General features: G+C 39.3%; 1 long non-coding RNA gene across 1 annotated transcript in view; it reads right to left on the reverse strand.

The window, feature by feature from the left end:
• Window positions 1–866: 866 nt before the first annotated feature.
• The window catches only part of LOC108502472, a 28,840-nt gene continuing 10,324 nt past the window's right edge, over window positions 867–19,382 (reverse strand). The window contains exon 4 of the long non-coding RNA XR_001876495.1: window positions 867–1,771. This is a non-coding gene — a long non-coding RNA (uncharacterized LOC108502472). The remainder of the gene's footprint in view (window positions 1,772–19,382) is intronic.

The following is a 19,382-nucleotide window of genomic DNA, read 5'->3' on the forward strand; positions in this document are numbered from 1 at the left end:
GTTTCTGTAACACAGTGTGTAAAATGAACATGGTACTCTACTGCACAGACAGCACAAAGTTTTAGCTTTTCTGATTTTTATTCTATTACTATTGCTCAGATTTTCTTAAAATTATCAATTTTAGAAAGTTCAAAACAGAGGAACTTCAGCCTCCAGACTCTGAAATCAATGAAAAAATACATGTACTAAGAAAGCACCGATTTTTAGTAGAAACTGTTTCAGTCTCATAGGTGTTCAAGCATCAACAGGTATCTGCTGTCTCTTTTTACTGTCCCTTAAAAATTATATTTCAATAAACTTCCTTGTCTAAGACTGCAAACGGGAAATAAAATTAAACTTTGACCTACCAAATGATGTTGTTGAAAGAATATGTTCCCAGTATGTGAACATGAAAAGAACATATTTGTTGCCTGCTTTCTCTTCCAATGCTAACCTGAATGACCCACTCCCCTGCCTTAGCATCTTAGCAGAGAACGTGAATCAGCTTCTACTTCTGAAGAGCAGTCATGTGTTTTCCATCACTCAGCACCACAGTTTGTCTCTCCATAAAGCCAAGCCTGCTGACTTGAAATATGGAGTCATAGAATGGTTTGGGCTGGAAGGAACCTTTAAAGACCTCTAGTCCAACTCCCTCCCCACTATGGGCAGAGATCTATCTTTCAATAGATCACTTTGCTCAAGACCCAATCCAACATGACCTGGAACATGTCCAATGATCATAGAATCATAGAATGGTTTGGGTTGGAAAGGGACTTTGAAAATCATCTGGTTCTGTTGTGGGTTTACTCTAGTGGGATTCAACCCCCCCAAAAATTGCTAAAAGGTGAGAGAGGTTAACACAGGCAAGACAGACTCAACATGAGGAAAATATCAAAGTTTATTGCTAACAGGATAGAAACTAAAAAGTAATAAAGTACATAGTATTAAACACACTTTTTAACCACCCCTCGGCCCCCTGAATCAATGCAGGAGAAGAACTGTCAGGGTGTAGCTAAAGGCTCTCTTCATCGGGGTGCGGGGGGTCTCTGCACCCCCTGATGGTCCTTCATGGACTGTGGGGAGACAACCCGCTCCACCATGATCTTCACCATGGGTTACAGGGAGTTAAAGCTCTGAGTCCTTTTCCTGCTACATGGGGTCCCTCTCAGGGGAGTAAGTTCTCAAGGGACTCCTCCAAGTCGGGTCCACTCCTCCCCCGGGTCGCAGGTTCTGGGGTTTGGCTCAGTCTCTATACTCCGATAGTTTTCATAAAAGTCCTACCCAGAAAAACCTGCTTCAGTGTAACTTCTCTCTCTCTCTCTCTCTTCAAGTCATAATCTTGAGCGGCGGTGGTAGTTGCGCTGGCTGTGCTCCTCCTCTCCACTCTGCTCTGCTCCGCTCCCGGGTGAGGGTGCACTCCAACCCACCCGGCTTGCTGTGGCTCCCTCTGCCCTGGTGTCCTGGGCCGGACTGGACACAGAGGAATGTCCGGGCTCTCTGCCTGCCGCTGCCTCACTCCGAGTTGCTGCAGGAGTCCAACCTGCTCAGTTGGAGGTTCAGCCAACCTGCCACCGCCTCTCCCCTGCCATGGTGGGGGAGGGGGAAAGGTCAGCTGAAAAGCCCCTGGACAGCTCTTCTCTCACTCTTTGGAATTTCTTCTGCGCTCTGCTGCACATCCCGGCCTGGGCGAGCCTGGCTCCAGCGCCGTGCCTGCCCCCTGGGCCCAGCAGCTCCCTCTGCTCCTCTTCTGGGTCCAATTTCTTCTGCGCAATAAGCTTCTCTTCTGTTCTCCCTAAATATGTAATTCGCAGAGGCGTTACTAAAGCTTCTAATGGGCTCAGTACCAGGAAGTCCACCTGGAACTAACCATCTTCAGTTCCAGGGGGCTAGTAAATCCACAACAGGTTCCAACCCACTGCCATGGGCAGGGACACCTTCAACTAGACCAGGTTGCTCAGAGACCCATCCAACCTGGCACTGAACACCTCCAGGGGTGAGGCATCCACAACTTTCCTGGGCAACCTGTTCCAGTGCTTCACCAACCTCACAGCAAAGAATTTTTCCCTAATATCTAATAATCTAAACCAACTTTCTTTCAACTTGAACCCATTCTCCCTTGTCCTGTCTCTACATGCTCTTGTAAACACTCTTGCCCCATCTTTCCTGTAAGCTCCTTTCAGGTACTGTAAGGAAATGATGGGGCATCCAAAGCTTTTCTGAGCAAGATATATGCTTCCGTTCTTATGCTAAAGACATTCATATTTAATTTTTATTGGTGCTTCGTCATGTTGTCAGTAAAGCAACTCTTCTTCAGGCTGGGAGTGTTTCTTCAGAGGAGTGCTCAAGTGTAGGTCAGTTCTCCCATAGGGACCCACAAACACAGCTTCCATACAGGACCCCTCCACTGTCACCAAAATCTTCCTCTGGCTTTTGCAGAAAAACAGGTGTTGAACAGCACTAGAAGCAGGAACTACTCTGCCTCTCCACTCCACCTGTTAGTAGAGAAAAACCTTCCTACGGTGAATCTAACCACTAAATAAGGACTTTCCAACCTGATACCTGTTACCACTATGAATTCCATGTTCTACAAGCATCCTCCCAGCTTCCTTGGGTGTGATGTTCAGCAATTGCAGCACCCTCTGAGGTCCTGCATGCCAGAGCCCTCCCTAGCACATGCAGGTCTGGGGCTGTCATTGCACGCCAGGGCTACATTGTAGGTAGTGACAGCTGAGAGCTCTGGGCACAGATGGTTCCCAGACACTGTGTCCTACGCACAGATATGGCTGCTTGTACTTGATCTGCTCAGTTACAGAGTGATTTGTCTGCATATCTCCCTTGGAAATTAACTGTTTCATACATCAGCCACTCTTCCACAGGTAAGGAGTCAGTGGCTGATTGTGTGCTGCCATGGCCTCCTCTCAATGCATTATTGTTTGAACATCTGCCTGTTTAAAAAAACCTTTCTTGCTCCAGTTGAAGCTTCGGGCAGCATCTGGGCACAATACCCTCTTGAGGTTTGATTGACTCTTATGTCTATCTTCATCTTCTGTTGAATGATTTTACTCCTTTACCACCAGCATGCTCTTTGGAAACGTCTAAAATTACAGCAGTACAAATTAATGCAAAGACCAGAGGGTGAGACATTCTCCCCTCCCAGCAGTAAGCTCAATATGCAGTGGAGCTGAGCCAACTGACACCACCTGCGAATCTGTCACTGCATTTAGACAAAACTACTCTTTCATGTTTACCTCTAAGAAAGGAGTCCAGGAACTGTAATCACAAAGGGATTTAAAAATGAGTCTACAATCTTGAGCCTCAAAACAAGTGTTCAGGTGCTGTCTTACCTTGGATTAGAAATCACAGGGGATCATTCTGCCCCAACGTACTGAACAGCTAATCCTTCTTGAACCTGCCCCACTGGACCTCTGCATATGGTGCACTGTGGGTGAGCAAGATTGCCTGGGGAGTACTTGACTGATTGAGCTTCACAAAAAACGCGACAAGGAAAGATAGAGGATGCAGACCCCTTAGCTGTCATCATCCTCGCTTGTTCAGCACTTCTGCGACTACCTCTGGTATCGGACATCTGTAAGACAAATACAACCTGCATCTGAGGCCACCACAGTCAGCTGCACAGGATAAGGCGGGAATATTCATATTCCCTCTGGGTCTTGTTCCACTTGCCTGGAAGAAGTCAATATGCAGTACTTCAGGAAGAGAATGAGGATGAAATCCCTGTCCCTGGTCAATTAGAGTATCCCACCAGAAAACAGGGTAAAAGGATGCCAAGTGTGATGTATTTTAAGTATAAAGTAAAATAACAGCAAGATTTAGGCTTTCCCCAGATAGGTAAGTATATCGATCACTAGTCTATAAAATAATTTCTATAACACTGTGTGCCATTCCTGGATTCAGTTACAAGTTTGTGTTCTATCTTAGCAACTATGAAAGGCCTCTTTTTTTTTGTTTTTAATCATTACCTGAGTTTTATACACAAATGAAGACTAGCCTCAAATGATGGGGAGCTAGAAATTAACTGTAGCATGATTTTAAACTAGTGAGATATCTTGTGTAGATCTATATCTTAAAACAACATTTGATATGTATAATTTTGAGTCCGGTAGCTCACCAAGAATTCTTTTTTTCCCAGAATTTAAATCCATTTTTCTTTGTTTACACTGAAAATATTCTACATTCCCCAAGTAAGTACAAAAAGCTATTCTGACTATAAAGCCTTGCAGTGGCAGCTTTTTCTTTTCTGTCACTTCTAGCAGCTAGAGAGTCTTATTTATGACTTTAATATAAATTTCTTCCCTAGTGTATTTGTCATTGAGGTCTTGTCGAAACTTCTGTTGTAAGTCATAAAAGTTCTTTATTCCCAAAGGCATTATTCTGTATCAGAATTTTGTCTTTTTTCATCCTTAAAAATGAAACTTAAGGTTTTCTTGATAGTGTGTATTAATACTCTCCATCTTCAGAATTTTTTGTAGTGACTCTTAGATTTTATGCATGTGCTTTACTTTAAACTTAGAATGAACTCAAAGAGATTCTAGTTTGTCTGAGACACTGGTGGGATGGACAAGGAACGATGTGTGCCCCTCATTTATCAAACTTTGGGCTGGAGACAGAGAATGATACCTAAGCACAAGCTGCTAAACTAATTTGAAATATCAGATGGCTCAGATAACTCAAATGGCCTAAGGCATTTCAAGTCTACCACCCTTGAAATGTTACTAAAAGCCTGTGTTCAGGTAACTTCCTTGGGATTCCCACCCCAAGGAAGCAGGATTAAGACACCTGAAGTTAGGTAGCTAAACATAGGTGTTTACATGTGAGCTGAGTGCCAAGCTTGCATTATAATCAACAGGGCTCAATACAAACTGGCAGCTGAAAGCACACTGAGGCCGCACATCACTGCACATTTATTTTTAACTTTCATAAAGAGTATGCAATGTTGCTTGTATGTCACACTGGGGTCACAAGAAATCACTCCTCAGCCAGAGGTGTGCCAAAGGCACTGCACAGTTGTACTCTTTTCAAATAAAGTGGATTTTCATGGGCATGCGTGTGCTGGGTGCCGGGTCGGCTGTAAAATTAGCCAGAGCCATACGAAAACTTTGCACTCACAGCCCACCGTGCAAGATCCCATAGCAGACTATGAACCTCGCAGGCTTAAAGTTCTTCTTGGTCCTGGCCATCATGGGTTCCCACACTTCTCCTGCAGGTCAGCAGTAGCACTGCCCCCGGGAAACAGAGCTGGGGGAGTGCTGGCACCTCCAGGAAGGGAGACACCTGCCACCAGACACAGCAGCATGCAGCAGGCACATCTGACTAGATAAAGCTAAGATATGTATTTTAAGAATATTATTATTACTAAGATGATGAAGATAGCATCCCATCAACACATTTTTCTTCCCAAAGAACTAACCAATTTCTCATATTTCCATAGGAAATGCTGTAAGAAAAGTGAACAGACTAAATAATTCTTAACAGATCACTTTTTTTCCTAGGGGAATGTTGAAAATTGCTTTTAAACATCACCTACATCTATTCAATATGCAACACATTACAAGAATGTCAAGTTGTCACCACAGAGGCAATGGGAAGATGTTTTTCAATAGAAATTTATGCAGCAGAACAAATTCTGAAAAGCATTTTCCTTGTCTTTTCTGCATTGTGGACTTATTTTCTGAAACAGTGTGAATGGTCTCCCAACAATGAATCACAGCTAACAAAATTACTTGCAAGGAGTCAGACTTGGATGGCTTTTTCTCATAATGTACCAAGAGTGAGACTTACTTCATAGAGGGAAAGAGAAGGAGCTGTAGGAAAGAGATTCCTTGACAGTGTTGCTAGAGTGAGAGCTGTTGGTGTAGAGCACATAAATGTACATGGGCTGACCAGCAGAAAACACTGCCTTTGACAGAGCCAAAATCTGTGGCTGCCCATGAAGTATGGCAGTCAGCATCCACTGATCCACTGCCACCTCTGCAACTGACGTTGGAGAAGTCAAGAGGTTCTGACAGTGCAACGTTAAGTGCAAGGACAATGATCTATCTAGCATCATTCCCAAAAATCGCATTGATGTGACTGTGTTGTAACCTTCATTGAACTTTTTTTGTCAGACTGCAGTATTTATAAGTAGATGAAAGAAGAACAGGATGATGTGGGTATGAAGAGTAAGGCATGAGAAAGGAGAGTGACAGTCAAAAATGAAACAGAAATATTAACATTCTGTTGGAAAACATTCAAAGTAAGTTTCCTCCCAAAATTATAAGAACAATATAAGACTGGGTTTAGGCTCTTTTTTTAAAAAGTAGTTTGACAGTCCACTCTTACTGTGGGACAAATCAAGACCTTAAGCTGCTGATGTTGGGGATAGTTGAAATTTTTTTACACTGTGAGGCCAGCTTTACCTCAGCTTGTGTCTGTACTTTTGTGGGTACCAAGTATTCTTTCAGAGTAATTTTCAGAATTTACTGAAAAAATGTACCTATGTATATAGGCATGAAGAGAAATGGCAAAGCTCAATAATAAATTGAAATAATGATTATTTATTGTACTTGCTGAGCTGGGTGTGATAGAAGTGCTATGTGTTAAACAACAACCTTGCCTTCTAAAAGAGGCTTCAGAAATAGGTATCACAACCCTATTCTTCATCTTAAGAGGGATGATTGCCTACTTCATGTTTTTTTAAGTGGCAGCAAAACTTCTAAATACAGATTTCCGTTTATAATTGTCAGGATAAAATGATTATTTGCAAGTTCATTTGCAATTTCACCCTGTGAAAAGACCTGTAGTATCACCTAGGTCAGGAAAAACACTCTAAATATTCTAAATAGTATACATCACTTAGCTACACATGTTGTCTGGGAGAAGAAATGCGCATCAGCTTCTATCAATTCAATCTATGGTGACTATTTTAGCGAAAAATAAGCAAGTAATTGTGGTAACCAAACTCTAGCTTTTGATGACTATTTTAACCAGCAGCAGAACATTTGGGTGAAAAGATTAGAACAGAAATCTTTGAAGACTGTGATCGCATCTTCATGGCTTCTAAAAGATCTGTCATATCATTCTCTCTTTTTTTTTTTTTTTTAACAGGACTTAGTTACATTTCAAAAGGCTTCAATTAACCTCTCTTCTTTGGGTTAGACTCAAATGATTTGCACCTAAACTTACTCAAAAATACTTAGTTTTCTTAACTTAGTTATCAGTTTGAAATCTGATAACTTCACCTCAAACACAGAAGAGGAGAAACATCTATTATCCTTACAGAAAATTACTAGAGGTTGTACAGTACTAATATCCAAAGGACACTTTAAAGACTCACAAATTAATGTCCTTAGGTAAATCTTTTTCCTTCAGAGCAGATACTGTAGGTTCATTTTAAAACCACTTAAATTATGTTATTAGTTTCTGTAGAAAAGCTGTAAAAACATATTTTGTATAAGCAAAAACCATGAAACCATCCCAGTGCTAGGTTATTTCTAAATGTCTTGAAAGAACAGTGGGGGGAAAAAGAAAATAAAATAAAACAAAACAAAAGCAAAAAAAATCATCTATATCATGTTGTACCCTATAAATATTGTAAGGGTAGATTACTCAATCTACTGTTGTCATCCTGCTACAAAACTTTGTGTCATGGATGTTTCCCACTTCTGCAACTTTTGGGTAGCTGACATTTTGCCTGCCATAAGAGTTGGAGTGAAGTTCTGGCAAGCACTAGATGCAATTTCTTTAGACATGGGACCCATCCCTCTCAAAAAAATATATTAATCTATCCTTTACAGTAATTCCCTATTTTATGGTTTTAGCAAAATTTTAGTTCTCCATCATAAGAAATCATTAGGATACGACTTAGGTAATCATAAACTTTAAATAGTTTATCATGAAATACTCTAGCATGAGAATATTATTTTGCCAATCTACTTCACCTCTTGAAATAGATTGCTATTTTGCTGGTTTTTTCGGGAGAATGAAGAATTCTTATATTGAGCACTTCTTTGTTCTAAAAGTATTGAAACAATCTGTGAAGTAAGGGCTTACTCATTATAAATGAAGGCAACCACAGTCTTCAGTCATTAACTACTGAAGCTATACCTTCTTGATATGAGAAAGTGAAAATTGTCATAGCAAAAATAAGCTCTAATAAGTAGACATTCAAATCCAGAGGAAAGAGTAAAGGCACTGTGTGATTAAACTGCTAAAGACTGACATCTGATATTTTCTGAGTATGCACTAAAATAAAGGGTTTAAGTATAAATTGCAGATTGGAGCAATGCATTCCAGATGCTTGCTTGGTCAAAAAGAAAAATACTAATTGAGCACACAGTTTTTTTCCATAAGAGATGAAAATGCAGGAGTCCTATCCTTGCAGCAAGGGCAGGAGGATGCCTAAGGCGTTCACACAGCCTTCTAGCTGGTAGAAGGAGCTACACCCAACTGGTGGTGGCCTATCAATGGAAAAGAAACCAATAAAAAAGTTGGGAATGTGAGAATATGAGGGAGTCCTCTTCTGCTTAGTTTTCCAGATGGGAGTCTGCATCGCATTTTGGAGCTTGCCTGGCACCTGGAACTAATTCAAGAGAAGTATGAAGAGGTTTGAGGAAAAGTCAGCTTTAACCTGGCTGCTATTTATGTAGAAGACAGTGCCTTCGTCTTCTAGCCAGCTCACCGGCTTGACGTCACAGGGGCTGTCTCCTTGCAGCCCTCGCTATCACTTCTAACCAAAAGATTTGCAATGCAGAATAGGGAGCAAAAGAAATCAACAACAAAACCAGAAACCTGGTGTGTTGGAGACACTGTGCTTCAAGTAAGCAAATAAAAATCCAAACTGAACTTTCCTAGGAAGGAAACTCATAATTTGCACAGTCAGCTTTATCCACTGTCATGAGTTTCCTCTGGCAGCCCCTCAAAGCCACCTGCCATAGAACAGAGATGGCAGGTTTTGTGGCATTCCCTTGGCATGTGGGGTTTTCAGGGTCTGACATTTGATTATACTCTCCATTCTTTATAAATACAAAGGCTGTACATATTTTTAAGAAGAATGCTAATGTGTGTGTGTCAATGTATTATGTATATAATAATGTGTACATACACTAAATTATATATAATGTATATCATACTAATATATCTACAATGCATATAAGACATGGAAGACATTACATATTTCTAGAAAACTGTCAAAACCAGCCTTTGAATCACTGCTGATTATTGTTCTGTCATTTAAAAAGATGAGTGATACTTCCCAAACTGACATTTTTCTAATGCATTTTGTAGATAGATACTGTCTCCAGGCAAGGCACCTGTAAGATGCCACCATTGTCAGGTGTGTGGCTTATTCCCTAGTCTGCACAGGAACAGGCACAAAAACCTCTATGCAGAAGCTGGAGAGGGGCAGCCTTCTCCAGCTCATTGCTTCGTGGAGCTGTGTAACATCTGCAAGGTGATGCCAGTCATGCACAAATATGCACATTCTCTCCCTTGTGCCCCTCACCTCTCTCCACCCATGCATTCATTTGCACTTCTTCATTAAATCATTGCCGTTCTCTGCATAAAGACCTAGGAGGCTCAAGGTACTTCACTGCACCTCCCAAACAGCATCAGCTCTGGAAAGAGCAGGAACAGCCCATGCAAACAGAGGAGTTTAGAGAACTGCCTTTGCCTTCAGAGCTATTTCACTAAAGGCCTGACCGAGGACATACTGACAGTAGATTACCTCTCTGGCAATCTTTACCTCTAGGGCCAGTTTGCAGCACATTGGCAGCAGGCAAAGGACACTGTTCCCAGCTGGAGATGACACAGAGGCTCTCTCAGGTGACCCAACACCTTTTCCCTTTCCCGCTTTTGTTCTGCAGAAAGGGAAAACAGCTGCCAGCTCCTGATGCAAAGCCAGATCCCAAACCAGGTCCTCCCACCTCCAACATGGCTGGCAGTCAGGATCTAAATGAAGGAGTCCAGACCATTGCACTTCTCTGTCTCAATCAAAGCAGAGAGTACATCCACATATTCAGCCACTCCTGGGTCACTGGGCTTCACAGCAATGAGAGGCCCTCTTTCTAAACATGAAAATAAGAAAAAAGGAGAAGAAGGGAGAAGAAGGGAGGAGAAGGAGGAGGAGGACAGGTTTCTGTAAATTGTCTCCTTTCTTCTGTGCTTGGAAATAGGAGGTATCTACAATTTCCACAAACTCAGAGGCGGTTGCAGGCAGGGAGCCCTGCCCACAGCCCTGCCCACAGCCTCCCATCCTCTGTGGTTGACAGTGGTGCTTTTCTGTTGGGGGTGGAAGGTGTGGTCACCAGCAAGTCACTTGGTGTGTTTGCAGAAAGATATGGATAATATTCAGGAAGTAGAAGCAGCACCACAGTTAATAAACATGTCTTTCTCTACTATTTAAATATTTGCAGAGTTCGGTAGTTGTTTAGTGCAAAAAAGCTGTGGGGAACTGGTGCCAGATTTGGCATCAGCAAGGATTTGGATGGGAATCGCTGACAGAAATTTACACTGCTTTTTAAAAATAAATTTGTTTACCATCACTGCTGTAGAAAAAAGATCACTGAAAGTATGACAAAATACTGGAAATTAATATTTATATGCAGGAAGATTAATCAGGAAGCCTAAGAAACAAATTACAGCGTTGCCTTCATCTTAACTTGCTATTCCACATCTTAGATCTTCATGTAAGAATTAGATACAGGTTTTATATCTTGGCCTAACTTGGAGATGATCTCATAACATTTTTAATTGAGTACTCTTCTACTTGTAATTTAGTCTTACTTGTTTCTCATACCTAGGTGACAGGGAACATTTTTTTTATTCAGTAGTCATGAAAGATCACTCATGATGTACAAAGAAACTACGCTGATATTTCTTCTGCGCCCTTTAGTACCCATTGAAACCCCATAGGAATTGGTAAAAAAATATTTAAATGTCATTCTGCTTTCTTTTAACATTTCAATAGATGACTATTTTGATATTTGCCCCCCCCACAGTCCCCCCAAAAATAGCTGGTTCAGCTATTGAGAGTTGAATTCCTTTTTTTATTTGTTTAACCGTATGGGATAAACTAGGCTTCAATTTGAAGAACATTTTGTCTGTCTGGAGAAATGATATTAATATGATATTAATATCTTTCTCTCCTTACTTGTTACAGGAGTTTCCAGATTTTGACTTTGGAGCACTGGTGTATTTTTATAATTTTTTTCATTGAAAGAAACTTAATATATGTAAAAAAGGATACATATTAAGACTAATCATTAAAATACATTTTGATGCAATAAGAATCCTGTATTATAGTATCCTAATCTGCTGTCTAGCATCAATTATATCAGTGAGGTGTCATGTATTCGAGATGTTTCATGGCATGGGAAAACAGACATTTTCCTGTTGTTGATTTTCACAACTGGGCAAGTGGGTTCAATAGCTGATCTTCATGTCCTTCATATGTGCAAATCACATTTGAAAACTGGGTATGATAACAGACCTAATAAGATAAAGCAGGTTACTTACTTAATACAGCATGATGCCAAGTTTGCCAATTAGTTGTCTTTCTAAATCACTGTACAAGGAGGTGGCTATTAACAGAGAGTTGTTTTTACTCTAATTGGAATCCAGTTTTCATGAAGAATAATTGCCTGCTAGAGCAAATGCATTGAAGTCCTTCAGTTATTAAAATGCCTATTCTTCAAATATGCAGGCAACTCTTATAGTTCCATCAAATTCTGTGGAATATGCTACATGTGTTACTATAAATAAATGCAAAATTCCAGTAAAATCAACTAAAAAAAAGTATAGAGGAGTATCTAAACTCAGCAGCAGAAAATTATTCTTATTAAAAAAATTTCCTTGAAAATTCGGACTCATATTTGTCTGCTACCTGCCAGAACTAAAGAATGTCAAAAGGATTTATCTTTTGTATGTAGAATATCAGTGACTGATGGATAATATAAATGACTGTTTGAGAACTGAATTCTGAAGGAGATGCTATTATACACTCTATGCCAGTCAAATGAGTGCTGCTGTATCTTATTATTACCTAAAAGTCTCATTTTTTTTATTTTAACAAAAACAAACCCTGCTATTATTCTGATTAAACTTGATAATCAAAGAACTAGCAGAACATGTTTTCATTAAAATAGTGCAGCCCTCTGCAAATTCTTTGTGAATTCTTGTCTTTTTTACTCAAGTTTCATTTATGTGAGGGGAAAACTGGTTGAAAGGCTCTGGCAATGTCAAAATAGCTCCTTCTAACATCTTTCAATTAAAGTTTTTTACTTTTGTTTTTGAAATGGCTTTTTATTTTGGGTTTTGTGTTTCATACAGATATATGTGAGATGCATCAAAAAATCTAAATTGGAAAGAATTGATCTATCTGAAACTATATGTTTTTCATTTTGCAGAACACTTTACTATTGAAGTTTTCCAGAACTGGAAAGTACTTCTAGAAAACTCAAAGTTTTGGAAGCATTTTCATTCTCCATGTAGTTCTAGCTCTGCTTTAATTTATGGAGCAGACATGCTACCAGAGTTACAGGCAAAATGGTCTCTCTACACTGATGTCTACCCTCAAAGTGTGAAGAGACATGAAAGCTTTAAGACAAGCAGCTTTTGGGTGTCAGCTTGAAATTCAGAGACAAGCACTTGTCTCTGGTGATTTCATTTTGCAATTTTTGAAGAGTAGAGCTGAAACAAAAGAACCACATTCTCTGACTATTTTCTTTAAACAAGTATCATCCACCCTGCAAGGAAGATAGAGATTTTTTTTGGAGAAAATGAAAATTAACCCTCTGAAATCTGAGAAATGTTCATCTTGCTTTTACCTTTCAAAATTTCCTGCAAACCACGCAGTGGTCCTTGGCTTGTGCAAAACTAGGCTCAGCTATTTCAGACTAGTTGTTCGTAGTTCTCTGCCAAGTTATCCTTGAGATTGCAAAAAAATTAAAGCAGAACTAGGAGAAATTTAAGGATGTTATCCTAAAAATGGAGGCAAAATAAACAAAGATGGAATGGAAATATCATATATTTCAGAGGTGGCATAGCAGATTTGCCAGGGACAAGACTTCCCAAAGAGACACAGATTCCCTGGCCCCTGAGTCACAGTAACGGCATGTTGTGGTCCACACTGTCACCACGTCTGATCTTTCTTTGCAGATAGCTTTAGCTGATTACATTCAGCTAGTACTGCCCAGGAAAGGTCTGCCAGCCAGGAGGAACAGAGAACAAAAGTTTCCTGCTCAGCTGTTGGCATGACCTGTTACTTCTCCCACATGACAGCCAAGAGGAATAAGAGCAGCTCTGAGCATTTTAAAGTTTTTTACCATCATGATTGCCCAGAGTTGGGGAATGTAATTGGTGTCCCCATCCTAAACCTTTTCATGGATGCTTCTGTGGAAGCACTGCTGAGTCAACAGTGGTCAGCACAGACCATGGCCAACAGTGTGACACAAACAGGCTAGATGTTCTGCTTCTGTGGCTAGACATTGTGGTTTCACCCTCCCAGACCTTCATCTCCAGCCAGCAATGGAGCAAGGGATAGTCTTGTGTGTGGCATCTAAAACTAAGAAGCAGCTGTTAAAATGTTGACAGCCCATGGTGTCCCTCTTGCTGCAGCAGCTGCTCACATTCACAGAGCATGGGCAACTCTGCATGCCCATATGAAGCTCCTGGTCAGGGGAAATGGAAGTTGCCAATGTGCTGAGCACATCAGAATCCACTGCAGAGTTTCCAAAGGCAAACCCTAGCTGTGCAAGCCTCTGTGCCCTTCTGTCTTCAGAGATTAAGCAGATACACAGGACTTTTTGAAAATCCCTAAAGACTGAGAGGTAGGATAAATCAGGGCTTGCACAGTGCTAGTTTGTAATGCAATTCTTGGTTTTGTCCCCTGAATAAGTGATCATCAGGCTGAGTATCAGCTTACCAGTAGGAAAAGCAAAACAGTTTAAAATACGTTGCATAAAACCAGATACATACAGAGTTAATCTGTACATTTTTTTTGATTTCTGCTCATTATGAACTATATGGCCAATTTATTTCCTTTCACTATCTTTCCCAATAACCTTGATAATTAAACACAGTTCTGACAGTATTTATCTACAATAATACATGCACATAACCTCTTGGATCAATAATTTAAGCAACCTTTATAAAACATAATAAAAAACTACAGAGTAAGTGAAATACCTATCTTTTTCTTTTCTTTTTTTTTTTTTTTTCAGCGAGTAGAATTCATACAATTTGGGTGGTGGAAATATATTCCACTATAGAAGAAGTTTGCAGTACCGTAGTGAAGATTATCAGGAGAACCAGTTAAAACTTTTACATGGCTTACTGTTTATAATATTCCTGCTATATTATAGTAGCACTAAGGTATTGGAAAGATTTCCCACATGCTCTAAATGTGGTTGAATTCTGGTATTTGGAACTCTGACATCCAGTCCTTACTGGAGCAAACGTGGGGAGAGGCTACAAAGTGTGCCTATATACAATTCATTCCATGTTGATTTTTAATACTATGCAGTTCTACCAGAGCAATACAATCAAACTGCAGTACAGGTGCTTACAAAGACTACGTTTAGAGGTAGACCACCAGAGATGAAAAGCTGGAGAAGTATTCCATCGGATTGACAAGTTTGTGCTCAGAAAACTCTAAATTCTCTTGTCTCTGATAAATGTAACCACTGACTTAACAAAGTGTCCACTAAGACATTTGAAAAATAAACATGAAAAAAAGATATTTTAAGATATAGGCACTATGTACTTTGTGTTCACTACATATACTCTGTGGTTTGTGGTTTGGAACAAAAGCAATGGCTCAATAATTTCTCCACAATGATAATAATAACCTTGTATACTATTAACCTGCCAATGAACTATGGTCAGAAACGAGTCCCCAGGTCCATATTCTCAGCTCGTTAAATGGTCAGAGGTGCTGCACAGACAACAGCTCCTGCTGACTTGTTGAAAGTTAACATTCCCTCGATGTTCACAGGAATTTGAATTTAATGTATAACTTAAAATGGTCAAAGAAGAAGGAAGTTTTGAGCATCTGTGGCACAGTAAACTAACAGGGCCAGCTGCTCACAAAACCCCAAAAGCCTGAGAGTGAGCCAGAGGCATCTTCTACCACATCCTTTCATAATCTCCATGTAATGTACACGGTGATTTTATCCTACCTCCCTAAAACAGAGCATCTAGGAAATTGCCTGTTACAGCTGACGCCATGCAGCTTAAGCCATCTTGCCAGGTGAGTGGTGAGAAAAGGGACTGAGAGCAAAGTGGTGGAGGAACCTTGGTTTGTTCAGATATGAATAAGGTGCTCGCAATCTTTCAAATAGTGTATTGAACTAGTGAATAAGTAGATAAATTACTTTGGTGGAGAGGGAAAAGGAATGTCAACATTCTCTAGAGGAGAGGGGAATATCACATGTGAGCATGGACTCAGAAGATTGTACTTCAGACTCATATTTTGCAATAAAACAGCAGCATGACTTGGTTTCAATATGGGTTTAATCCACTCCTTTTCCTATTGCTATTTCCATTTCTATGCTTCAATTCAGGGCTGTTTTGTTTTTTAAAAAAATAAAGTGGTGCTCAACTGCTACAAGATTAAAATTTTTAAGGCATTTTAAAATTATCTGCAGGGTAACTGAGTCAGAATTAGATTGGTTGTGTTTAATAGAATAGGTTTGTTAGTACTGTAAAGCCATATAACAAGATGCTACAAAATGTTCCATTAGAAATGCATACTTGTTATGAGAAGAACATTTAATTGATTTACCCTGTGGTAATAATTTTTTTTACTCTTAGTCATGCATTAAAATAGATTTATTTTACACAGTGACAAATGTACAAAACATCTCACTGACTAAGTAACATCCTCTTGTGTCAGAGTTATCCTGGCTGTGAGCACAGTCCGCTCCATCTGTGGTAGATGATCAAAGAGATAAGCAAACTGTGTTGTTTCTGAATATGGGGGAAAAGTAGATGTATTTAATCATGGGCTTTTAAACTACCCTAAGGATGATAGCAGCAAACTGACAAAAATTGAGGGGGATAACATTTAACATTATCTAAAGTAACAAATTATGACTCCAATTTTACAGCTGTGAAACTGAGGCATAGGCATGCCATGTAATTTCCCCAAATCTGCTTGATGAGACTGCTGGCTGTGCTGATAAGAAAATACGGAATTCCTGGCAAATGGATCTGCTGTAGTGTCCACAAGACATCCAAGACTAATCAGCAGGAGTTAAATTAGAAAACAATCTGGATTCTGATGCTTTGTCATAAGATCTTACTTTTTGCTAAATCCAGAATTAATTCACCCTCTTACCTCGTTCCATACAAGTATTTTAATCTAAAAGTTGAGATCCTGAATGCAATTCTGGCCAAGATCTGAGTTCTTTTTCTGTCCTGTACCCCAGTTAGCTTAGGAAAAGGGAGTTGTGCATTTTCAGTTTCTCTCCTGCAATGCACTATACTGCCTGCATAACTCCCAATTAAGCAATTAGAGTACTTAACATACAGAGTTTTCAAAAAAGCTGAAAAAAAATCACCAATACTCTATTCCTCAGAATGCTGAACTACTAGCTCAGAGAAATGCTTTTCTGATAAAAACCTACAAAAGGCTTACGGCCTGCAGAAAAACTATTTAATATCCATATAAATATTTCCCTTGTTTATTAAAATTTTGTAAACCCTACATCCTAAATTCTTCTTGAAAATATTGCAGAGAAAGGCTTCCTTCAGGCAAGTATCTACTGATCCTGCCACAGACCTGATGCTCTCATGTCATAGAAAAGATTGCTTAATCAAGTCCCATTCTGCAGGCCTCTAAGAGGAAAAAAAATGTCTGAAGTGAGTATCAAATCTCAGCTTTACTGAGCTAAAGCTGTCGGGAAAAAAATGGAAATGTGCAGAAATGTACTAAATGGCAACATGATAGATGCTGAACCCCTTTAGTAACATGCTTACTGAAAATCAGGGAACTTGGTGAAACACTCATAGTTAAACTTCCCTTCCAGTTACCTCCTGAAGGTGTGTTCTTTTGTCTTTCTGTCTCCTTAAAAAGAGTTTGTGCCCTCTGAATAAATGAGAAGAGTTATGAAGTAGGAAGTGGAAGATTTGGACGCTTCTTTCTTCTGCAGAAGGACAACTTAGGGATCAACAAATGCTATGAAGTTCTCTATTTAAACTAGGAAAAAAATAACAATTGCTACTCAATACCATTATTTCACTTGTAAATACAGAAATAGAACTTCGTAGGAGGTAAAGCAAGAAAAAATTTTAAAAGTATTACAGTGTGGTAGAGCTACAACTTGTAGCAATCACAGGAGTAATATGGGAATACATATTTTATGTAAAAAATAATGTTAGATGTGTTATTAAGTATTTTATTTTGTCAGAGATCTGTAACAAGTCACTGATATAATTGCACCAGGAGTCAGAAAAACCATGATCCTCAGAGAGGTAAAGTCTTCCAGACCTTCTTCGTATTTGTAGTATTGCTCCCAAAGCAAAAGCAGCTTCTGGTGGTTGGGGGAAGTAATATAGGGACCCACAGTTATATTGACAATTGAAAGTCAGAATCTAGGAGGAACATACTTCCTATATGCTACTGGTATAAATCCATAGGGTAAAGCTGCATTTAAAGTTAAAATAAATAGATGTGGATAGTTTTCTTTATAGTATTTTTCAGGAGAAGGATTGTATGTAAATTAAATTCATAATTTAAAATTAATTGTTTACTTGCCGTTACATGTTTTTCAAGAAATCTGTAAGCTGCAGATTTCATTTTAAGTAACTGTAAGCATCTGATATAGTGCAACAGTTTGACAGCTGATAAATGTAGGATGGAAAATGTGTAGGATTTAGCATTTCCACATCCTAACAGCAGTTAAGCTTCTGCTAGTCTGCTGCCTTTGTACCAGCCTCTTTCATCAGACCTTGCATTTTAATGAAAAAACATTGCAGTAATCAGCTGGAGAAGACTTAGAGCCAGGGATAGAGCCCGACTTCAAAAAAGCAAAAGCCTGGGAATATTCTCCAATGGGAAGCAATTAGAACAATACAGAAAAGTTAGGTGTTATTGAATGCTACAGAAGGCAAACAGAGTAGCGCAGCCATGGAAACCATTGCACCAGCAGGTCTCCTCTGGCATGCACAGAACCTCAGGGGGATGCAAAGAAGTACCCAAACTGCATCTCCTTCCTTTCTGTGCTTCCCACTTACTTCCTCTTCTATCTTGCTATGAATCATCATCAGTGAACAGGTGAAGAGGAACTGTCAATCAATATGCTTCTCTGGGCTCCAGAGGCAGGCTTCTGAAGCTCTTGTCAACAAAGAAAAGATTCTTCTTTCCTCCATAATATATGTATTATTTCCTAGTTGTCTGAAACCCCAAATCACAAGACCTATCATTTCTTTTAAAAAATTGAGTTCCACTTGAAATCATTGACTAGCCAGCAGATGACTGTACTGAATTGCCACAGTTTTGAACAGTGGATACACAGTTTCTGAAAATAAAGAGAAAACTGTCAGACGATGTATGCACATTAGCCAAAGGGATAAAAATATGTATTTTCATAATTTATATACAAGTGTTAACAAATAAATATAACCTAAAAAGTACAACACTTCATTACTCTTAACTAGAGGATTGTATGTGTTACACAAAACCCTAAAATAACCAAAAATAGTGAGTGGTATTCATCACTGATTTCATTCCACTGAAGTTAACATAGACACAATGAGGAAAAGACACTGGATCAGCATCTCAACTCCCTGTATTTACTAATTAAACAAACTCTGTTAAGCAATTGTTCCTGCAAACCCTAATCCTTTTAATATGTAGTCACTTGAGACTACTTTAAAACACTTGAGATATCATACACAATGATATTGCAGAAACATATGAAACACCCAAAAAAGAAATAGAAAACAAACACAGACACCGTTCACCACGTCTGTATAAACTCAACATATTCACATAATTAATATTTTGGAAATTCAAATAAAGAATGATCACCCTTTCTGAAATTTAGTTGTTTCAACATTCTTTTGCACTGATACTTTATGTATCTACTCCCTACAGGGAATAGCTGAAGACTAGCAATGTTCATAAATCATTGTGTAAGTAGTCACAGAAGTATTTAACTATAGCAGCATTAAATTCACATTGACCAAATTTAACAAAAAGATGTGGGTTTTGCAATGACTTTTTTTATCATTTACACACAAATCCAGTCACACCTGTGATGGTGAAGAGACTTAATGCCATACTTTTGATTTGGTGGGGTGGGCGGGGGTGTGGAGCTTTTTGTGAATTAGTTGTTTTCTGGGGGGGCGTTGCTTTGGTTTTTGGGTGCTTGCTTATTTTTTCTGATTGCATCTGGGGTTTTTTT

The sequence above is a fragment of the Lepidothrix coronata genome, unplaced genomic scaffold (assembly GCF_001604755.1).
Source record: "Lepidothrix coronata isolate B3197 unplaced genomic scaffold, Lepidothrix_coronata-1.0 Scaffold4, whole genome shotgun sequence".
Classification (NCBI taxonomy): domain Eukaryota; kingdom Metazoa; phylum Chordata; class Aves; order Passeriformes; family Pipridae; genus Lepidothrix; species Lepidothrix coronata.